This window comes from Castor canadensis, chromosome 2 (assembly GCF_047511655.1).
Source record: "Castor canadensis chromosome 2, mCasCan1.hap1v2, whole genome shotgun sequence".
NCBI classification, from domain to species: domain Eukaryota; kingdom Metazoa; phylum Chordata; class Mammalia; order Rodentia; family Castoridae; genus Castor; species Castor canadensis.
The window spans coordinates 165,914,426-165,926,866 of NC_133387.1; positions in this window are offsets into that span (position 1 = coordinate 165,914,426).

The following is a 12,441-nucleotide window of genomic DNA, read 5'->3' on the forward strand; positions in this document are numbered from 1 at the left end:
TGTCATGGAGTTTAGCTCAGTATCACCAGTGCAGCCTGTGGAATCACACAGCAGCTCATTGCTGTGATTAAAAATGGCAAAGCTGATCCTGGGCTATTTACAGAAGAATTTTACCCCATTAGACTTCACCTAATGGGATGGGTCACATTGGTGAAGTATGCATCCTCTTTTCTGTCTTCCATTTGAGTCTTGTAGTCTATCAGGCTTAGAAACATGAATGTCTATTGCTGCAATTGTTCAAACAGAGAGTAGCTTGGTCCTTCCATTATGGGGTGACCCATGGCTATTGTTCAGGATTTCTGTGAGGAGAAGTGAAGCAATGACTAATGAGTCCTTGATTGGGAGAAACTGTGATTGGAAGGGGACACTTGGAAGCCTTAGTTCCTTTCTTCAACAATCAGGGCTCCTTCCTCTGAGTTCAAGTGCTTCCCCCTCATCAGGTCCATGGGACTCACGTTGTCCCTTGGGTTAGCCAGATTTATGCTATGCACCATTTACTTCCCAAGTCATGGGTCAGCTAATCTGCAGAGGAGAACAAATGGCCCTGAGACAAAATTAATGTCAGGAAAGGACCCTTAAATTCTAGGCAGAATGGCATTCTCTTGCTATCCACATGCCTTGAAGTTTGGAGAACTTTACCATTGAAATGATTCTACTGTTTTCAGATAAAGAAGAAAGAAGGGGCAGAAGGAATCAGGAAGGGGAAACAGATGAGGTTTTTAACTTCGGAGGAGAGGGCAGCCAGGATTGAATTTCGTAAACCTTTCATCATGGGTAACTAAAGATTCCGCCCAGTGTGCGATGAGCTAGTACAAATAGGGATTGATTCTCTGTAAACTGTCTCCATGCACACCTGTCACCTTACCCAACAGCAGACAATAAGTCCAGGAAGGTCACTGTAGGACCTGGCTGCCCTGCTGTCCAAATCCCAGCTGAACCCTGACCAGAAGGAGGAACAATTGCCTCCATGTGGTGGGTCTGTGAGGGCTAGGTTCAGAATGGCACAGAGAAGAGGAGGAGGAGGAGAAGGAGGAGGTAGGTGTGTGTGGTGCGTGTGAGGGAGGCAGGAAGGAGTGTGCAGGCAGTGTTTTCATTTCTCTCAACCATTATGGAATGAACTGCGGGAGCTGAAGTCTAAAGAGCTGCTCTGAAATCATGTTCAGGACTTAACAAAAGCCGCTGCTCCGCTCTGCAGTCCGCCCGCTGTGGCCTGCCTCTGCCGAGGCTCCGTGCAGTGGGTGAGCTCACAAACCCTGATGCTTGGATGAGCCCTGGCTCCAGGGGAGCTGGAGCTGCCTGCCCTCTGCACATCTGGGGTTGAGCGGGGCTCAGCTTTGACTTGCCATGTCACTTCAGGGAGGGCAAAGCTAGAGCAGGAGGCAGGCAGACTCCTGCCTTTTGCAATGACTCTCCATGGACAGGGGCAGCCAATGTGACCATCTCAGATGAGGCTCCCACACATTGGTCACTTTTGATGTGAGTAGAACAGGTCTAGGGACAGATCATGTCTGAATTACGTGAATTATGAGCAGCAGATTTCTTGATTTATTGGTAATTTGCCTAAACTGATATTAAAATGAAAATGAAACTCTTAGCACAGAGATTATTGACACAGATTTAAATTCAAAATCCTACAAAAGGAGAGTTTTCCAGAGCTATAGACATGGTCATTTTGCCTTGATTTCTGCAAAGGATCATCAATATCTTAAAAGAAATGATACGATAGGGTAGTATCAGAAGCCCTAGATTTGAGTGGAGTTTTACGTGTAATTTCAATCCTGTGGTGTTCAGCGTTCTCTTCTCCTTCCATTTCATGCTTAAAGAGGAGATCACGATATATACTTCACTGCCTCACTCACAATTGTGCTTTCATCACTATAAAGACTTTGAACATCCTAGTACAATGGTTAGAATATACTTTCATTGGCTCCTGTAGTAGACTGAGAGGCTGCTGTTTTGGGTGCCAAGTGTGATGAACATCAGTCCCATGAGGCTTGAAGGGCACTGCTATATTCTCGGTATGAAAGTGAGCACAGAACCCTAGCCTAGCCAATTAGTGTCTTCTACAGAAGAGTTTTCTAGGGGCTTTTGGGAAAGAGGTACTGCAGCTAGGGGGCCATCTTTCCTAATATGTAGGGAGTGTCCCCAAGAAAATGAAACCAACAAAAGGAAAATGAGACCAAGAGAAGAACACATCATTAAATGTAGAACTGGCCATGCCTGAGCCACTCACACATCCCTATGGGGTGTTTGCTGGAGCTCTGCACTTGGATAGCTGCCCACCCTGTGCGTCCTTTAGCCCTGTCGGGCAGACTGTGGGATGGGCATGGGAGGAGTTCATCCCCAGTGACTCCTGAGCTCTGAGCAGGTCACACATACAAATGACTCTGGTATATAAAGACCCCCAGCAAACCTCTCCTTTGCAGTCTGCTGTCCCCTCAGACAGATAACCAGAGCATAGTAGAATGGGGGAACCAAGCAAGTGGATGGATTCTTAGGGTACCTGGGGAAGACTCACACCGAGAAATGAGCCTGTCTGATAATAAACTATCAGTGTTCTGCTTTTTGGCCACATCTCTCCATGCACATATCTGCTTTGAAGACTTTATGGGTAGGGACAGTCTGATCTGGGGAATGATTTGTGTATTTCTCAATCTTTTGGCCTCATACCATCATCATACTATCTAAAAACACACTGAGCTCTACAGCTGAATTTGGAGGGAGGCTTTTGGGGAAGAAGGGTTTGGGAACCCTCATGTCACTATCCCATGCTGTCATTTTATACTCAGAAGTAGGATCCAGACAAAAGTCATACAGGCAGGACTGGGAAGAGAATCCATGTGTCTGGCTCCTTATCCAATACTGTTTCTTCTATTCTAAAATGTGTCTGAATGCCTTAGTTCAATGTTTGATTAACAGACACTTATGAAACCTCTGGTCTCCAAGAAATTCACTTTGACTTGCTTATTTACTACCCAAATTTGTGCTCTTTAACTGAAAGTTCTAGGGGTTTAAAAATGGGACTGTACCTGGAAAGGCTAGATATATTCAGCTGTTGTCTTTCACTGAAGGCTCAGAGTAAAAGGGTTTCAACTCCTTTACAAAGCATAGACCATGACAGAAGAGGGAATAGTGACACCAGAAGAATCCAGGGACCCCAAACAGGATGTGGATTTGTGGAGTGCAGGGAAAGGAGGGGACAGGAAAATGGAGACCTGAGAATCAATGCTTGTCTTGGTCTTCTTAATGATGCCTTTCCAGAAAGGAGACAGGAGATCTGGAAGTGGGAGGGCACAGTATCTTACAGTACACTTGACTTATCTATGTGTTATTTCACATAAGCTACACTTATGACTTTTACTGGGGATAAGATCCTTTGAGGAGATATCAATAGAGTCTGGATGGGAGGTGACTAGCCTAGGCAGCAGTAGTTATTTATCATAGACATTTGACTGATTCTAACCCACAGTAGGATATAGAAGAGACATATAAGGACTTAAAATCAAATCATGTATCATATTGAAGAATAATGGTAATTTTTACTATATATATTATATGTATAATTTCTGAGTGAATTAAGTGCCTATAAAAGGTGTTGAAATGGCAGCTTAGAAAGCTAGATCTTTTGATTTATGCCCAGTAAGGAAAAATAAAGACAAGTTGCCTGAATCGCTTCTGAGTGCTCTGAGCCATCTACCCATACATTCTGCCCTTTGTGTTACTAGCAGCAGTGATCCGCTGTCCTTGGAGCAGACCCTTCCCACCATTTTGCATGGTTTTAGATAAGGACTTTACCAGGGCTAAATGGTAGGGAAATACAATAAGACAATATTGAGGTCCCTGTCAAACACATTCTGTGAGTATCTTTCATGAACAAATGCACAGCACAAGCCGGTGTATATCTTCCTCTAAATTGTATTTTTATTTTTAAAACACAGATGCATATTTTATTTTATAATCTCATAAAATACATTCATCAATGCTTGTTATTGTCATTTTTCTTTTGGAATGGGAGACTGAGGCACAGAAAATGGTAGTACGTTAGAGCTGAAAGTTATCTTAGAGAAATGGATAAGAGGACAAGACCCAGATTGCCTGATTTTCAGTGAGGACAGAAGTTTTCAGTCAAAAAGGAAGAAATGCAGTCGGGGTGGAGCTCGATCGCAGGTGATGCAGCCCCTGCTCTCTTCCCACTGTTCAGATTGGTCCTCATAACCTCATAACCTAGTGCAGAGTGAAAGGAAGTGCACACAGATAAGCAAATGAATATGATAAAAATATTAATAAAAATAACATCTTCTGAAAAAAAAAAGTCTCTACTAGATAGATTAGAAGCCTGGAGAAAGAAGAGCTAGTGTGGCCACGAAGGTGAGGCACAGCTGGCTTCTTCTGCTAGGTTCCCACTTACACATGGCTTTTATTTACAGGATACTTAAGCTGTCTTAGCCTCAGATGCCCATTAGTGAACTGGGGGAGGAGAAAGAGTCTCCCAGGATTAAAGCAGCACATGTATAAAGCCAGTAGTTCTCAGCAGTCTTGGAGTATTTATTAGGTCACTTACTAAAGGAGCATTATTTCTTAAACCAGGTAGAGAAATATGATAATTTGGGGAGAAAGCCTTTTGTTAAGGAAATGAAAGGTTGATCTTACAATTTTGATTTATACTGGCTCTCACTTTGCTTTCATTTTTGTTTGTTTTAATTAAGAGCTCGGTGTTCATTTGATAGATGAGTTAGGTTTCACTACTTCTTTATTACACTTAGTTCAGAAATGCTTCCAGCAAGTTGTATGTATTAACGAAATACCGAAATATATTTAAATTGGCTACTAAAATATAGGAGAAAAAGAGATCCCAGGTGCCATGTTGCCCGCTGCATCTATTCCATTCAAAAGGGACATTTGTTCATGGAAGAATGGGTCCTTCTGGGGTCTTCATTGAACAACCTCTGCCACTGTTAACAGCACTGTGCACACACTCAGACATGGCTCATGCCTTCCATAGCAATCTAGAGATACCATCGTGCAACTGCAAAGGGTGCTGTGGGGAAAAGTGGCTTTAACGAGTATGTTTGTGTTTGGTGTTACTAGAAATGAAATGTTTTTAGAAATGTCACTGTTCAAGTCAGGTACTTACATGGGGCAAGGAGGTGTGATTCTCAATAAAGATTGAAAATACAGTCTCTTTCTTTCTTTCTCTGTCTTTCTCTCTTCTCTCTCTCTCTCTCTCTCTCTCTCTCTCACACACACACACACACATACACACACACACACACACACTCTTTCTCTTCCAACGATATGTTCTCCATTTATAATAGCACTTTAATCAAAATCACATGTGGAAGTACTAAAAATGCATCCAGAATTTTCATGTGTACGTTGGTGATTAGTCTGCTTTACTCACCTTTTTCTTCCCCATCTTACAGATGGAAAAAGTAAGCAGCAAAATGATGAAGGAGTCCTGCTGTGATCAAGCCAAAGGGCAACTTGTGAGGTCTGACCATCAGTCCTCATGCTGTCAGTACTGACTCCTCACATTGGTCATATTTCAAAGATGCTGAATGCTTTTACTTCCTTTAAATTAGCATAGTAATTTACTGTCTCTCTGACAAGTCAAAGAGATTAAATTGTGCTATCACTACGTATTTATTGAGCTCCAGCTGTGTTCACTGTCCCATGCATTGTGATAGCTTCTGTGTTTATGTAAACACAGTAACAGTGCATCCCTGCCATAGAGGATGACACCAGGTATAGCATCATCTGCCAGCTACAGTGATACACTTACCAAATACTATAGACACACTGATAGTAACTTTTTCTCCTGAACTTGTCATGGTTCAGTGAAGTAATGATCAAGAGTTATCAATATAATGGTATTGACACAAAAGAAGAACTCTAGTATCCCAGCAGTTTAAAGCAAAACCTTTCTTTAGTCCATGTTAAGTCCCATATGGGAGCAAAGAGACCAACTGGGAGGTCATAAAAGAGCAAAAGTGTGAAGGCACCAAACTCAGGCAGGGAGAAAGCAACAGAATCTGGCTTTCAGCAATACCACGCTGAAAGATTCCTCCCACTAGACACTGATAAATATCAGCACAATTTTACTGAACATGGTTATTGCAAAAAATAGTCAAGGAGATAAGGAAGCATACTCTGAGTGCTGAGAAATACAGGTAAAAATAATAGTACAGCAGAAGAAACCAGTGCTATTTATAGTTCAATTTAGATGGCTGTCAGTGTGATAGTTTTGTGAAAATAAGTAATACTTGACATCTAAACTCAAATATTGGATGTCCTTGTCCTGGGAAAGACCACTGGACAGCAGTGAAACAGGAACCAGGAAATAATAACAATAATAATAAAAGCCAAGATTCTGTGTTTTCAAGGAAACGAAAAGTATAATGACTAAACTCTAAATATTTTTAGAAAAACATGTTTGAAGCTAGGCCTGGCAGCTATTGTCTATAATCGCAGCTACTCAGGAAGCAGAGATCAGGAGGGTCATTATTTATGCCAGCCAGGACAGAAAGTTGGCATGACTCCATCTCAACTAAAACAGCTGGGCATGGTGGTACACATGTGTAATCCCAATTATGTGGGACGCATAGTTAAGAAGATAACAGCTCATGCTGCCTTGGGCAAAAAATACAAGACACTATCTAAAAAAGAACTAAAGCAAAAAGGGTTAGGGGCTTGGCTGAAGTGCTAAAGTGCTTGAGGGAAGAGCAAGGCCCTGGATTCCAAAGAATAAAGGAAAAAAGAAAAGAAAAATACATTTAATTCCATGTGTTAAAGCTATATAGATTATCTGCAGAAATGTCAACGAAAATGACAAACTTCCAAACTATTGAGAAAAAAATAAGGAAAAGTATAAATAAAAGGAACATAGACAACTTAAAAACTACAGCAAAAGATCTGAGAGGGCAAACACAACAATGGGATTGGACTTTGAGCACATGATAAAAGGGAGAGCACACAAGGAAGGGGTGAGGATAGGTAAGACACCCAAAAAATTAGCTAGCATTTGTTGTCCTTAACGCAGAGAAACTAAAGCAGATACCTTAAAAGCAACTGAGGCCAATAGGAAAAGGGAACCAGGAACTAGAGAAAAGGTTAGATCAAAAAGAATTAACCTAGAAGGTAACACACAGGCACAGGAAATCAATGTGAGTCAACTCCCTGTATAGCTATCCTTATCTCAACCAGCAAAAACCCTTGTTCCTTCCTATTATGGCTTATACTCTCTTCAACAAAATTAGAAAGAAGGGCAAAATAGTTTCTGCTGGGTATTGAGGGGGTGGGGGGAGAGGGAGGGGGCGGAGTGGGTGGTAAGGGAGGGGGTAGGGGCAGGGGGGAGAAATGACCTAAGCCTTGTATGCACATATGAATAATAAAGGAAAAAAAAAGAAAGAAAGCAAACAACTACAAAGAGTAAATAAAAAATAAAATAAAAACATAGAGCCTGATGATTAGGAAAAGACCTATCATTTTATTGCTCTCAGCAGATGAATGCATTAGCTTTGTCCATTAAAATACACAGACATTCTGGTGGAGCGGCTCAAGCGGAAAGAGCACCTGCCTTGCAAGTGTGAGGCTCTGAGTTCAAACCCCAGTGTGCAGATTGAGGAAAATATCTAGTTTTAGGCTATTTGTAAAGATACAATTAAAATAGAACAATTCAGAAACTTTAAATAATATGCCAGGGAAATAATCATAAAAAAGCAGACAGAGTGGCACTAATGTTGAAAGAAACTGAAATCAAGATAGAAGGACAAATATAAGAAAAAGAGGTAATCATAGTATAAAAGAATAATCCACCAGGAAGAAATAACAGTCATTAGCTTTAGTGAAACCAACAAAAATTTTACAAAGCAAAAACTTGTAAATGTAAAGGGAAATGGACAATTCCACAATGCAAGTAAAAAATAATTCAACATACAAAAAATGAGAACAAAAACAGGTAAAAAGGGTACATAAACATTTTAATAACCATAGTAACATTGTGGAAATAAAAAAAATAAATACACTAGATGATAGACAGATCATACATTAATAAAGACGGATGAAGAGAACTGTGAATTCAGCAAATAGAAAATGGTCACCCTACCCAAATGCAATGAAATTTTCTCAAGTCATCTATCTCAAGTCAAAAGTCTCAATACTCTTTTAACAATTAGAGTGCTATAGACCCCATTCTTAAACTGGCATAAAATAAACTCAGAAACTAAAAAAGAAAAAGGGAAAACTATCTGAAAAGAGAAAAATCCTGGTTTAAAAAGAATTCAAATGAAAATTACAAATATGTATAAAAGAATGAGAACATTATGTATTAAATCATATGGAATATATCCATAGGACAATTATAGACTTAATTGGCATTATTAGATAACAGAGTGCATTCAAAATAAATTCTATAGGCATATGTGACTGTTAGAAATAATTCTACAAATAACAGCAACAACAAGTGTAGTTCCCGAAACAAAGAGAACCAGTTGTTCTTCACTGAAAGGAATTCTGCAAGTGACAGTTACAAGCATTGGTTCATTGGTTAACCAAACCTAGGGCCAATGGTTTTGCTATTCTTTCTGTCTTTGCCATATCTTTCAGGATACCCATTGGTTCTCCAGACAGTTACATTCATTTTTCAAGCAGGAAGAAGGAGAATGTGAAAAGGTGTATCAGCTTTTGTCCATCCCATTTTATCAGGAAAGAAAAATTTCCCAAGGAAATGTTGGTCATTCTCATTAGCTAGAACTATAGCAAATGATCAACCGTGGCTCAGAAAACCTGGTCAATAAAAATAAAACCTGGTTATTTGAAAAGACCAATAAAATAGATAAAGCTCAGGCTAGTAGGATAAATAGATTATACAAGCAATGTTACAATAAGAAAGAAATATGAATTAAATTTTAAATATTGAGAGAATTCTAGGCACAACTTTAAACCAATACTTTTGATAATCTAGATGAAACAGAAGTTTTGTTTAGGAATATGGAATTGCCAATATTGACTCAATAGGCAGAAACCCAATTTAATAACCATCAAACACACTTTAAAATGTATCCATTAACATGCTGAAAGAATACAATGGAGTCTCATGCAAAATCATTTGTGTCAAAATTATTTTTATCAATCTGTTTAGAGTCCATAATAGCCATTAAAAAAAAGAACTGAAAGTGGTCACTGGATTTTATTTTGTATTAATCAAAAAATGCAGTAGCATGCTTGACCTTAGGGACTCTGTTGTCTTTAGACATTAGAATCACATTGACCTTCAGGAAATGTAGATAGGAATAGAAGACAACTGAGGGGGTAATATATACCCCATCGCAGCCTTCTCTGGAATAGAGTTGAGAAAAAGATTTGTGCATCTATAGGAACTTGGTTTATAATGAAAATAGAATTTTAAATCAGTGGGGAAAATTAACTATAAAATAAATAGGGTTAGGAAAATGGTAATCTTCTAGTCAAAAGGGGGGGGAGACTGAGAGTGAAAAAGAGAGAGACTGAGATTGAGAGAGACTCTCAAAAATATTTTATAATAAAAATTCAAAATGTGTCAAAGAGCTTATGGTAAAGAACAAAATTTTAAAGTGAGTGATGAAAGTATCAGAGAATATATTTTTAATTTATATATTGGGAGGCTTTCCTAAGATTCAAAACCTAGAATTTATAAAGGAAAAGATTGACAGGTTTTGCTGTACAAAAAATTATCAGTGTCTGCATGACAAAAGACTCCATAAACAAAGTTAAAAGACAAGTGAAAGAAACATCCACCAATGCAGTGAATAATATTTTGATATAATGCCTGATTTTCCCCTCACCTCCTGTTATACCCACCCCCTGTCCCCATCAACCGCCCCTCCCCTAGCTGGTAGCAGGCTCAGAGGGTAGATGACACAGCATAACACAGAGAACAAAGGAGTCAGTTCTCAGCTTTTGAATTTCAAAAGGCTAGGATATGGCATAGAAAACCATGGGGAAAAATGTGTTTGTAGCATTCTCAAGTTTAAGATTTGGTTATCTTAATTCTCAGACAAGATTCTATAGAATTGGGGAAGAGGTTGAAAAGGAAGTAAAGAGAGCTGAGAAAAAAAAAAAAAAGGTAGACGCATTAGAAGGAGATTCTGCCCCCAGTATCTTGCTAGGGTCTGAGGGTTCAAGCATGTGCATGTGTGCACAAGTTACAGAAACCTGAGAAACAAAGCAGAGACCAGGGAGGAACAGACCCCAGCATTTCCATTCCTTAACTTTAGTCCAGTGCTATGGAAGAGAAGGTGAAAATGCTTGTGTGGTGTGCCATAGACTGGCTCAACATGTAATAGTTTTTCCCCAACCAGCAAAATTACCTCTGTGCAACCAGTAATGATGTTGAGGAGCAGGTAAAGTCACCTTGGATGGGAGACTAACACGAGGAACGAAAGGCATAGGAAATAAGGACGTGCCAGTGTGAGCAGAGGTGACTGAGGACCAGCTGCATCCTGTCCATCCCAGGAGCTTGGCCCGAATCCCAGAAAAATGGTGATGAAGTTGGGTCTGAGATTCAGTTTCTGCCACCTAGTGGAAAGGGTTGAAATCAAATTAAGTTAGAAAAAGAGTTTCACTTCTACCTTCCTTCCTAACCTTTACACTTCAGAGTACATCTGGAGCTCCTACAGATCATGAAGATAAAGATATACAACGTGCTACAGGCTGGATTCTCTGGGAAGTCAACTCTGAGATGTAGCTAAGAGGACTGGATGCTGTTTAGAGAATCAACACACCTGAGGAAAGAGGAAAGAGGTAGCATTGACCAGAGGGTGATGCTATGGAGCAGGCCAGCACCATTTGTGCTGACACCATGGTGAGTTCTGGATTCACCTGCCCCTCAGAGTTGTCAGGAATAGGGCTGAAATTTCCCAGCCATCACACTTGCATCTCTGTCAGACATTGAATGTAGTCTGATCTAGGATGGACATGACTTTGGGGAAGGAAACTGTCAACAGTAAAGGTCATCTCTGACAGGGCTGACAGCTCTGCACAGCTGTGCAGTGCATCTGCTTGCCCCAATATCAAAACAAACAAAATGACAGACAACATACAGAAAGGAAAAACAAACAAATGAATATATAAACACATGAGATGTTCAAGCTTCCTAGTAAGCAGAAGTATTCAATGTTAAATAATAGTAAGATTCTCTTGGCATAGATTGACAATATTTTAAAAATATTGATAATGCCAAGTATTATAGAGAGTAAAAGAAAAAGAACATTTTCACATAGTATTGGGTCGTGTGAATCAACATTTTAAACCTGTGCTTTGTGAGAGTCAATAATTCTACTTTCAGGTGTTCTACTTTGGAGAAATATCAGAATACCAAGAGCCATTTACAAGTGTATTCCCCACAGTCTTGAATATACTCATGAGAATGAGGACCACCTACATGTTTCCAAGAAGGGACATCTTGCAGTACACTTTTGTTCTTTTACTCTATGCAGCGCTACACAGTTTTCGTAAAGAATAAGGTGTATTTGCCATGGGAGAGTATATGTTTCCTAAGATGGAAATTTCTCTGAATCGTAGCATTACATAAAATAAATAAAAGAACCATAAGTTGTGTCCCATTTATTGATGAGTGCATGTATTTCATAAGTGCACATGTCTATTGAAAGGGAATTAGATGTGAATCAGACAGCAGAAAATAGGGACTTTCATATTTTACTTTGTGTATTTCCATATTCACTTACTCTTTTGACAATGTGATCATGAGATATTTGCAAAGAACTGAGAAGTTCACAGGAAAAAAATTAAGCAGAAACTACTTTGCTTTTATTTGAATTATTTTTTTAAAAGGCACTGAGTTTTTGTATTATTTAATCCCTCTGCACTTGCTTCCAACTCCTGACTCATCAGGACACCTGTCCCAGAACTGAGCACAGTGCACGAAGGATGAAATCCACTTCTCTTATTCATCCTCAGGGAGCCATCTCCTGACTGCTGGGAAAGGCAGGGCAGGTGAAAGGCAGAGACGTGTTGTGGGAGCAGAGGAAGCTGAGAACTAAGAAGCTTCCAGAAAGACTGTGGGCCTGTTGGCCTGAGAGAAAAGAGAAACTAATGAACAAAAGCACCTGCATAGAGCACTTTGGAATCATAGACATCCTTTCCACTTAAGAGTCTGTCCTGTGTCAGAAATTCTTTATCAGTGTTGCAACCCTGTATTCCAACTCAAACGGAAGCTACCAAGGACAGTTTTCTATGTTCCCAGCACATAATAAATGTGTGGATGAATGGATCTGTCTTAACATTTTCTCTGTTGACCAAACTCTCCAACATACAGGTACCCCAGGATTATGTAATAGAATGACAAGAGTTTCCTCCACTGCAAACAGCTGCTCTAATGTTACATAGCAAAGTCAAAAAGTAGCCATACTTAATGAGAATGTACTGCACAGGATTTATTTTGAG